Below are 11,081 nucleotides of genomic sequence, written 5' to 3'. Positions count from 1 at the left end.
CGTATTCTTGTTGATATAAAAGTGATTAGAACCCTAGGTTGTATCGTATGATCTTATTCTTGGATTATCGGGTGGGGAAATCGCATGTTTGGGTGTTGGATATATTTAGAAAAGCATGATAGGTTATGTGTCGTTCGTTTCTCGTAATTGATCCGTTAATTGTCTACGTGTTGTCGTTAATTGCGTTGTAAAGTGTCTAAGCATGGTTTCGGGTTCCACAACGGTTCCCGGGGCGCAATTGATGAAAAAGAGTCAGTGGGGGGTAGGTGGGGGGTAGGGGACCCGCCACCTACCCGGTGCCGAGAATCACCGCCTGGCAGCAGGTGGCCGGTGGGCGGGCAGCTGCCTGCCGGCGACCCGCTGCCCGGAACAGTAAAACCGGCGGGCAGCCGGCGGGTGGCCCCCCCACCCACCGGCTACCCGCTGGAAATTCATCCCACCCGGGATCCCGGCTTCCCCGTTTGATATTCCCCGTACCCCGTGGTGTCCCAACGGACTCCGTTTATTATGCCTATGTCTAGTTTGATGTTTCGGGTACCGTTCGTAGGTTTATGAGTCTATTATATTGCATGCTAGTTGAATTGGTATCCCGTTGACCTAGGTGGAAGAAGCATGAACCCTTTAGGACTATTCTTAGTAAGTGATTGATCACGCATAGGTTTTGTTATACGTTTTCTCCCCCTTCCTAATGTGTAATGTGGGTTGCATGTGCTTGCTATGTGTTATGTGTGTGTTACCCCAATTCGGTTGCGATCGGATTGGTTATCCTGAGCTGCGGTTCATAAGCTGGCTGCGGTCAGATTGATACTCTTGGGCTACGGTCCACCGTTTGGTTGCGATCAAACGTTTTTATATGAGTTACGGTTCGTCCTTTTTCCTGGCTGCGGTCAGATGACATTCTCTTGGGCTGCGGTCCACTGTTTGGTTGCGATTAAACACTATGATGAGCTGCGGTTCATCGGTCGGTTGCGATCGACCCCTCCGTGTTGCGATACGGGGCAGGGTGCTGCGGGGCCGTGTCAGAGCTATATGCGCTGACCCTCATGTATGGGCATGCGATTGGTCCTGTGGCGCCAACAAAGTGTGCTATGTGTTGTGATATGGATGAGTGGTGATCATGAGTGTCTTGGGGGATGTGACTATGGGATTTATGTTGGGGATTGTTTATGTTGGGTGGTGACTATTGTTTATACTTTGCCTTACCTGCCTTATCTGTCGTGAACTGCATATGTTTGTTATAACTGTTGCTCGTGTCTGGCCTTATCTGTCGAGTCATTCCCGGTTTCAAAAGCTAGAGTTCGTAGGATATATCTTCATGTTCAAAATGGTTTTGGTATATCTATATATATATCTCTATATGTATTGTATTTCAACGCGTTGGAGTGGGTTACCAGCATCTCTCGCTGAACAGATATATTTGGCTTTCAGGCACAGAGGACTAGAGCACTGGAGCGCGCTAGAACTGGAGCGTAGAAGTAGAGTAGTTTCCCTTTCGGGCTGCGTGCCATATTATGCATTGTGTTCCAATGGATATTAGTTAGACAGCCTGTGCGCCTGGGTTCTCTAGCCCAGGTGTGGCATAGCACCCCGTACACTTATGATATACTTTGGGATGTAATGAGATATTACCTTTATTATATAAGCTTAAAATGTCTTGAAAATCTGGGGTGTTACAGTTGGTATCAGAGCCTAAGTTTGACCCTAGGAAGAGACTCGTAAGACCGGACTTTAGGACATTAGGCTTGAACTCTAGGTAGCTAGGAACATAGGACTCAGGAATCTTAGGACGCGCGGTGAGATTGTGAAACCTACACATAACTTCCCTACACTTTACCCTTCCTCATTCAAAAACCCTTCCCCACTTATCACTTCATAAGAAGTGCGTCAGACTCTAATTTAACGTTCTTATAAACACTGACCAAAAAGACGATAGCATGGCACCGAACAGAAGGCAATCAAGAACTCCAGAGCCCGCCACAGACGACCCCTTGACCCAAACCCTACGACAGCTGACACAAGTCGCACAGGCACTAAGTGACGCGGCCCTTCGCAACAACAGGCCCCCACCACCTCCATCAAACGCAAACTCAGACGTCGCCCGACAAGTTTCAAATCACCGACCACCCACGTTTTCGGGAGAAGAGGATCCTGCGGTCCTGGAAGAATGGATCCGAACCCTTGACAAGATTTTTGGGGTAGTAGAATGCCCGGAGGAACGCCGCGTAGAGATAGCCTCATTCTACTTCGGGCACGAGGCCGATCTCTGGTGGATCCACGAGGGACCCACTTATCAACAAGAACCGGGGTTCAATTGGGAGGACCTCAAGACACGACTACGAGAGAGATTCTATCCAACCCACGTGAAGGCATCCATGTACGAAGAGTTCCTTCATCTAAAACAAGGAACGGCCACCGTCGTAGAATACCATAAACGATTCCTCGAGCTGGCACGCTTTGCGCCAGAGCTAGTCCCCACCGAGGTAACCAAGATAGAGAGATTCGTGTCGGGCCTCAACTTCGAAGCTCGAAAGGCGCTAGTGGTAAGCAGACCTCGGACCCTCAACGAGGCTTACTCCAGTGCCGCGAATCTCTATCGGATCCAACTACTCCAACGCGGAGTTCAGGAACAAATACGAAGAAGAAACACCGGAAGTGGGGCACCGCCAGTGAAAAGAACGAGAAATGACACTGGCACAAGGACGAATAACCCGACCAACCAAAGACCGACCTTGGAAAACAACGAAGCTAATCCAAGAAGCTTCCCTTGCCCGAGATGCAACAAAAGCCATAGGGGCAAGGATTGCGCAGGCAACCCCTGGCGATGCTTCAACTACGGAGAGGAGGGGCACAAGGCCTTCCAGTGCACTCGACCCCAAAGACCGCGCCCCGCCACCGTGGGCCAACACGGGAGCACCGGTCATCAAGGAAGTTACGGCGCTCCCGGGAAGGTATTCGTTATGAGCCACACTCAAGCCAACCTCGGAAACGAAGAGGACCTGGAAGGGGGAAACCCTATCCCGGAGGACGAGGACCATACGGATTCCACAGAAGAAAACCCAGAAAACGAGTTCTGTCTAGGATAAACCCTCACACCCCTTGTAATCACCCCCGTGCGTAAAGACCACTTATTTAGCTTAGCTATTTCGAAAGTATTATGAATAAAGATCCTGATCGAATTTCAATTCCACTACGGAGGTAAAGCACAAGTTACACTATCAACCCAACCCTTCCCCCACTAAAGGACAAAACAAGGAAAAGGACAAAAATCATACCATGAAGAAATGCCTAATGTCACCATTAGGAATTGAACCCTAGACCTCCTATTTACAAGTCCAAGCCCCTAACCACTAAGCCATGAATGTTTCTTGAAACCTCAAGGGAATACTCCCTTGTTAAACCCATCCAAGCCCCCAAAACCCACAAAACCCCCAAATCAAAAACCCTTCTTCTTCTTCTTCCTTCCCACCTCTCCCCTCCATTGCCTCTCACGCACACCACCACCTCACCCAAGCAAAATTCGGCAGCCACTCGAACGCCACCCCCCGATAGCCGCCACCGGCCGAACGACGACCGCCGTCGCCGTACCGCCTCGCCGCCGTACCGCCTCGCCGCCGCTCCAGCCGATCGACGTCCACCGCCCGAAGGACGCCCCGCCGTCGACCCGCTGCCCCCACTGCCCAGTCGACCCCACAGCGCCACCACACCCCACCACACCAGAGCCGGACCCCACCTCACCGGCGTCGACCTCGCAAACGGAGAATACGCCGAAACCCCGCCGCCGCCTCGCCGGAGAACTCGCCGGAAAACCGCACCGCCTCGCCGGAGAACCCGCCGGAAAACCGCACCGCCTCGCCGGAAAAATCGCCGGCAAACATCACCATCAAACGAGCATCACGATGCCAAAGAAACCCCTCGGAATCCGCACCCCGGAGTGGAGCAACGCCGATTACACCGTAATCGGAGGTAAAGCACTTGAACCCGACCAATTCTCTCCGGAATTGGTTGACATGCTCAAACACCAAGGACTTTTAGATACTTACCTCGCCATCAAAGGGGACACATACCCCGAATTGGTGAAAGAATTCTACCAACACCTTGTGGCCACCAAACGGGGTGACAAAGTAGAAATTACCACCAAGGTCCGTGGCAAGGAAATTGTGCTTTCCGAAGGCCGGTTGGCCAAACTCTCGAAATTGACCACCACGGGTGTGTCTGACTATGACCGAAAGGGGTGGATTGATACCCAAACTACGGGATACAAGGACTATCTTGGGTACTTACTCGGGAAAGAGGACGGGTTCACCTCGGCCACTCGACCAAACCGAAAGTGGCTATCGGCGGAGCAAAAGATATTGGTTATGATTGTAACCGATAGCCTCTTGCCCACCAATAACAAGAGCAAGGATGTGGGGAGCTTGGAGTGCACCTTTGCGTATCTCCTAAAACATGAAATCAAGTTCAACCTGCCGGCACTCATGCTAAAGCACATAGAGTTCTGCAAGACAAACAACCGGCTTAGCCTACCCTACGGGATGATCCTAAGTTGGATCATGGAGAAAAAGGGGGTAGACCTAAGCCACACCGAGGTCAAAACCTCCAACGGTATGGTTTTCAATGCCCAAAACCTCCACCGCAACGACATCTACTACACCGAGGGAGGACACTATCTCACCCTCGAAGAAATTTGCCAAAATCCCGAGGAGGAACGTAGGGAATTGGTTGATCGATTGGACATCCCCAACAAAAAGCTCAAGCGAGCCATGCAAGATTGCGGAGGTACGGAGGGAAATGAGGGACAAGAGGAGCAAGACGGGCCTAACCCGTCAGTGCACCCACAGCCAGGAGGGAACCCGAGGGGACAAAACGAGGGTTCGGTCAACGAACGCATACTCGCTCAGCTCGACCGGCAGAATCAAATCATGGAAGAAGGGTTCTCATCCTTGATTCGCACCACACGCGCACTCGATCAAAGGGTAGCAGCAATCGAGGCCGCCTTGGGCACTCGCGGTGCATCCAGTTCCAGCGCAGGAAACCGAGGTACAACCGAAGAATTCCCTATCACAACACCATCAAAAGTTCAGCCTACCCCAAGCCAAGACAAGCGTAAGGCCGCAACCCTAATCAGGAGGCCGAGCTACGACGTGTCTAGGGGTGAAAGGATGGACTATAACACCGGGCTTCGGGGACGAAGCCCCTTGTAAGGGGGGGAGAGTGTAACACCCCGTGTTACGGCCCCTAAAACCATTTAATTAATTAATCAATAGCCCAAGAGAAAGAATAAATCATAATGATTAATTAGGGAAAAAGGCCCACCATAGTCCATGGGCCCTCATATATAAACCCAACCCCTAAACCCAATCCTTAGTTCCAAAAGGAATAGAATTAGCGAGCCTATAATATTAGTTCCTAATTAGGACTCCTAAATATATAAATAGGGGACTTAGGAGGCACCTAGAACTTCCCACAAAAATAACGCCCCACCACCCCAAAAGAGCTCCAAGAATCCCCTTAGGAGAAATCAAGAAAGCAAGGAAGCTTAAAGAAAGATCCTTCATAGCCAAGGAATTAATTAAGGCTAAGAGGTAACCCATGTCTCAACAAAACCTATTTTCATAGTTATGATTCCCCCTTAGGGTTTCCCCATATTATTGTGTATTAATGATTGGTGATGATTATTATTAATGATTGATATAATGATTCCATGAGGATCTTGATAATCTTGATATTGGGAGATTCTTGATAATTATGGTGTTCTTGGTAATTATATGGAGTTCTTGATGATTATGCGTTGTTCTTGATAATTATGTGATGCTCTTGATGTTTATGTGTTATTCTTACCGAATCTTGCAATTAGAAGACGAACCGTATTCTTGTTGATATAAAAGTGATTAGAACCCTAGGTTGTATCGTATGATCTTATTCTTGGATTATCGGGTGGGGAAATCGCATGTTTGGGTGTTGATTATATTTAGAAAAGCATGATAGGTTATGTGTCGTTCGTTTCTCGTAATTGATCCGTTAATTGTCTACGTGTTGTCGTTAATTGCGTTGTAAAGTGTCTAAGCATGGTTTCGGGTTCCACAACGGTTCCCGGGGCACAATTGATGAAAAAGAGTCAGTGGGGGGTAGGTGGGGGGTAGGGGACCCGCCACCTACCCGGTGCCGAGAATCACCGCCTGGCAGCGGGTGGCCGGCGGGCGGGCAGCTGCCCGCCGGCGACCCGCTGCCCGGAACAGTAAAACCTGCGGGCAGTCGGCGGGTGGCCCCCCCACCCACCGGCTACCCGCTGGAAATTCATCCCACCCGGGATCCCGGCTTCCCCGTTTGATGTTCCCCGTTCCCCGTGGTGTCCCAATGGACTCCGTTTATCGTGCCTATGTCTAGTTTGATGTTTCGGGTACCGTTCGTAGGTTTATGAGTCTATTATATTGCATGCTAGTTGAATTGGTATCCCGTTGACCTAGGTGGAAGAAGCATGAACCCCTTAGGACTATTCTTAGTAAGTGATGGATCACGCATAGGTTTTGTTATACGTTTTCTCCCCCTTCCTAATGTGTAATGTGGGTTGCATGTGCTTGCTATGTGTTATGTGTGTGTTACCCCAATTCGGTTGCGATCGGATTGGTTATCCTGAGCTGCGGTTCAGAAGCTGGCTGCGGTCAGATTGATACTCTTGGGCTGCGGTCCACCGTTTGGTTGCGATCAAACGTTTCTATACGTGCTGCGGTTCGTCCTTTTTCCTGGCGGCGGTCAGATGACATTCTCTTGGGCTGCGGTCCACTGTTTGGTTGCGATCAAACACTATGATGAGCTGCGGTTCATCGGTCGGTTGCGATCGACCCCTCCGTGTTGCGATACGGGGCAGGGTGCTGCGGGGCCGTGTCAGAGCTATATGCGTTGACCCTCATGTATGGGCATGCGATTGGTCCTGTGGCGCCAACAAAGTGTGCTATGTGTTGTGATATGGATGAGTGGTGATCATGAGTGTCTTGGGGGATGTGACTATGGGATTTATGTTGGGGATTGTTTATGTTGGGTTGTGACTGTTGTTTATACTTTGCCTTACCTGCCTTATCTGTCGTGAACTGCATATGTTTGTTATAACTGTTGCTCGTGTCTGGCCTTATCTGTCGAGTCATTCCCGGTTTCAAAAGCTAGAGTTCGTAGGATATATCTTCATGTTTAAAATGGTTTTCGTATATCTATATATATATCTCTATATGTATTGTATTTCAACGCGTTGGAGTGGGTTACAAGCATCTCTCGCTGAGCAGATATATTTGGCTTTCAGGCACAGAGGACTAGAGCACTGGAGCGCGCTAGAACTGGAGCGTAGAAATAGAGTAGTTTCCCTTTCGGCCTGCGTGCCATATTATGCATTGTGTTCCAATGGATATTAGTTAGACAGCCTGTGCACCTGGGTTCTCTAGCCCAGGTGTGGCATAGCACCCCGTACACTTATGATATACTTTGGGATGTAATGAGATATTACCTTTATTATATAAGCTTAAAATGTCTTGAAAATCTGGGGTGTTACAGGATGAACCGCAGCTCATGTACAACCAAACAGTGGACCGCAGCCCTATATAATATTTATATATCTGACCGATCGCAACCGGCCTGGTTAACAGTTGGGATGGTTCTCAACTCATCCATCTGCCTGTATAGCCAATTTGATTGCAACCAAATTGGGGAATCATGCATCACAAAACACATAATAGCACATTGGGAAGGGGGAGACATATAAATAAGCTAACGTGTGATCATTCACATACTAAGAATAGTCCTAAGGGGTTCATACGACTTCCACCTAGGCCAACGGGTTACCGATTCTACTAGCATGCAAATCCTAGACTCTTTTATCCAACGAATGATACCCGGAACATCAAACTAGACTCAAGCACGACAAACGGGGTCTGTTGGGACACCACGGGGAATGGGGAACATCAAACGGGGAAGCCAAAGACCCGGGGTGGGTGACAAACCAACGGGTAGCCGGTGGGTGGAGGGCCACCCGCCGGAGATCATTGTCCGGGCAGTGGGATGCCGACTGGCGAACGCCTGCCCAGCGGCTGCCCGCTGCCTGGCGGTCTTACTTGAGGCAGCGGGTAGGTGGCGGGTACCCCTACCCCCCACTGACTCTTTTATCAAATACGCGTCCCGGGATCCTTTGTGGAACCCGATACCATGCTTAGACACTTTTAAACGTAATTAACGACACCGCATAGGCATTTAATGGATCGAAAGCAAGAATTATATTAAACAAATCCTAACATGACTTCTAGACACGAACAACATCCGATCATGCAAATTCCCACCCAAATATAAATCAGGAACATCACAATATCAATTCCCACTCCAACCTAGGGCTCTAATCCCACCAAAATCATCAAAATCATATTTTATTTTCATTATCAAGAACCATCAAGATTTATCAAGAATCATCACATAAATATCAAGAACCTCTTTTTAACATCAAGATCATCAAAAACCCTCATAAAATCATCACATAAATCAATCAAGATTATATCACAAATATCACAAAGAAATTCATCAAGACACAAGTATATAGAGGGTGCCAAAGAAGGAGATCATAACAAAGAAAATAGATTTTATTGAGACATGGGTTTCCTTTTAGCTTTAATTAATTCCTTGGCTATGAAGGGTCTTTCTTTAAGATTTCTTCTTTCTTGATTTCTCCTATGGGGATTCTTGGGGAATTCTTGTGTGGTGAAAGTTATTGTGGTGTGAGTTCTAGGTGCCTCTTATGTCCCTATATATATATATATATATATATATATATATATATATATATATATATATATATATATATATATATATATATATATATATACATCTAAGAGTCCCAATTAGGGTTTAAGTTGTAACACCCCGAAATTTTGAAACTTTTGAAACTTATATAATAAAGGTAAAATCTCATTAAATCCCAAAACAGAGTATTACTAAACATAAGGGTACGGGGTGCTATGCCACATCTGAGTTGGAGAACTCAGATGCACAGGCTAAACTAACTAATTATCCTCAATACATCATCGTGGCACGCAGGCCAAAAAGGAAGACTATCTATCTACTCCAAGCTCTTCTAACGCGCTCTGGGAACTAATCATCTTGTGCCTGAAAGCCAAATATATCTGTTCAGCGAATGATGCCGGTAACCCACTCCAACGCGTTGAAATACATTATAGATAGATATATATAGATATATGAAAATCATTTTGAAGCAGGAAGATATATGCTTAAGAGACACTAGTTTTAAAACCAGGAACGGACTCAGCAAATAGGGTAAGCACACAATCAATAATAATAGTTAATGCGAATCATTATAAAGAATACGCAACTAAGGTCACAGTCTATTTGCACATCAATCATATTATCATTCAATCATCATTTCTGACACTCAGTCACACTGAGCTAGCACCACGGGACCAATCGCATGCCCCGAACATGAAGGGAGTTGATCGCAACCAACCCATAGAGAACCGCTGACGAACTCAACGTCGGAACACAATCCTACACACCGCTGACGCGCACAGTCGGTGGACAGTGATCCCCTTTACAAGAGGGGACATACGACCCTACACACCGTTGATGCGTACAGTCAGTGGACCGTAGCGGATCAAGCCCTACACACCGCTGAGGGACTCAGTCGGTGGGCGAAGATCCTCGGAAACTACGACCCTACACACCGCTGTCCCATCACTCGGTGGATCGCAGCCAGCCGTAGCCCTACACACCGCCTGATTACTCAGGTCGATGGACTACAGCCTTCCTCGGCTTATTGGCCCTACACACCGCTTGGAGCGTCCAGGTCGGTGGGTCATAGCACCGAGGCCCATGTGGACCGCAGCCCTATATAATATTTATATACCTAACCGATCGCAACCGGCCTGGTTAACAGTTGGGATGGTTCTCAACCCATTCAACTGCCCGTATAGTTCATAAGTAACCAAACAGTGGACCGCAGCCCTATATAATATTTATAGACCTGACCGATCGCAACCGGCCTGGTTAACAGTTGGGATGGTTCTTAACCCATTCAACTGCCCGAATAGCCAACTTGATCGCAACCAAATTGGGGAATCATGCATCACATAACACACAATAGCACATGATAGCACATTGGGAAAGGGGAGACACATAAATAAGCTTACGTGTGATCATTCACATACTAAGAATAGTCCTAAGGGGTTCATACGACTTCCACCTAGGTCAACGGTTTACCGATTCAACTAGCATGCAATCCCTAAGACTCTTTTATCCTATGAACGGTACCCACAACATCAAACTAGACTTAAGTACGACAAACGAGGTCCGTTGGGACACCACGAGGAATGGGGAACATTAAACGGGGAAGCTAATGACCCGGGGTGGGTACGGACCAGCGGGTAGCCGGTGGGTGGGGGTCACCCGCCGGCTGCCCGCCGGAGATCATCGCCCGGGCAGCGGGTTGCCGGTGGGCGAACGCCTGCCCGCTGCCTGGCGGTGATCTTTGGGCAGCGGGAAGGTGGCGGGTACCCCTACCCCCACCTGCCCCCCACTGACTCTTTTATCATAATTACGTCCCGGGGTCCTTTGTGGAACCCGAAACCATGCTTGGACACTTTTAAACGCAATTAACGACACCACGTAGGCAATTAATGGATCAAAAGCAAGAATCAGGTATAACTCATCCTATTACGATTTCTAAACATAAACAACACCCGAACATGCGAATTCCCACCCAAATATATATCAAGAACATTACAACACATATTCCCAATCCACCCTAGGTCTCTAATCCCTCCCGAATCATCGAAATCACAATTTATCTTTAACATAAAAAAATATCAAGATTTATCAAGAATCATCACATCAATATCAAGAACCTCTTTTCAAAATCAAGATCATCAAGATTATCAAGAATACACATAAATCATCTTTATCAGTCATCAAGAATATATCACAAATAGCATAGAGGAATTAATCAAGACACAAGCATATAAAAGGAGGCCAAGGAAGGAGATTATAGCGAAGAAAATAGGTTTTGTTGAGACATGGGTTACCTCTTAGCCTCAATTAAT

The sequence above is a fragment of the Ipomoea nil genome, unplaced genomic scaffold (assembly GCF_001879475.1).
Source record: "Ipomoea nil cultivar Tokyo-kokei standard unplaced genomic scaffold, Asagao_1.1 scaffold0519, whole genome shotgun sequence".
Taxonomy (NCBI): domain Eukaryota; kingdom Viridiplantae; phylum Streptophyta; class Magnoliopsida; order Solanales; family Convolvulaceae; genus Ipomoea; species Ipomoea nil.
Note: the sequence above shows the minus strand (reverse complement) of the source record.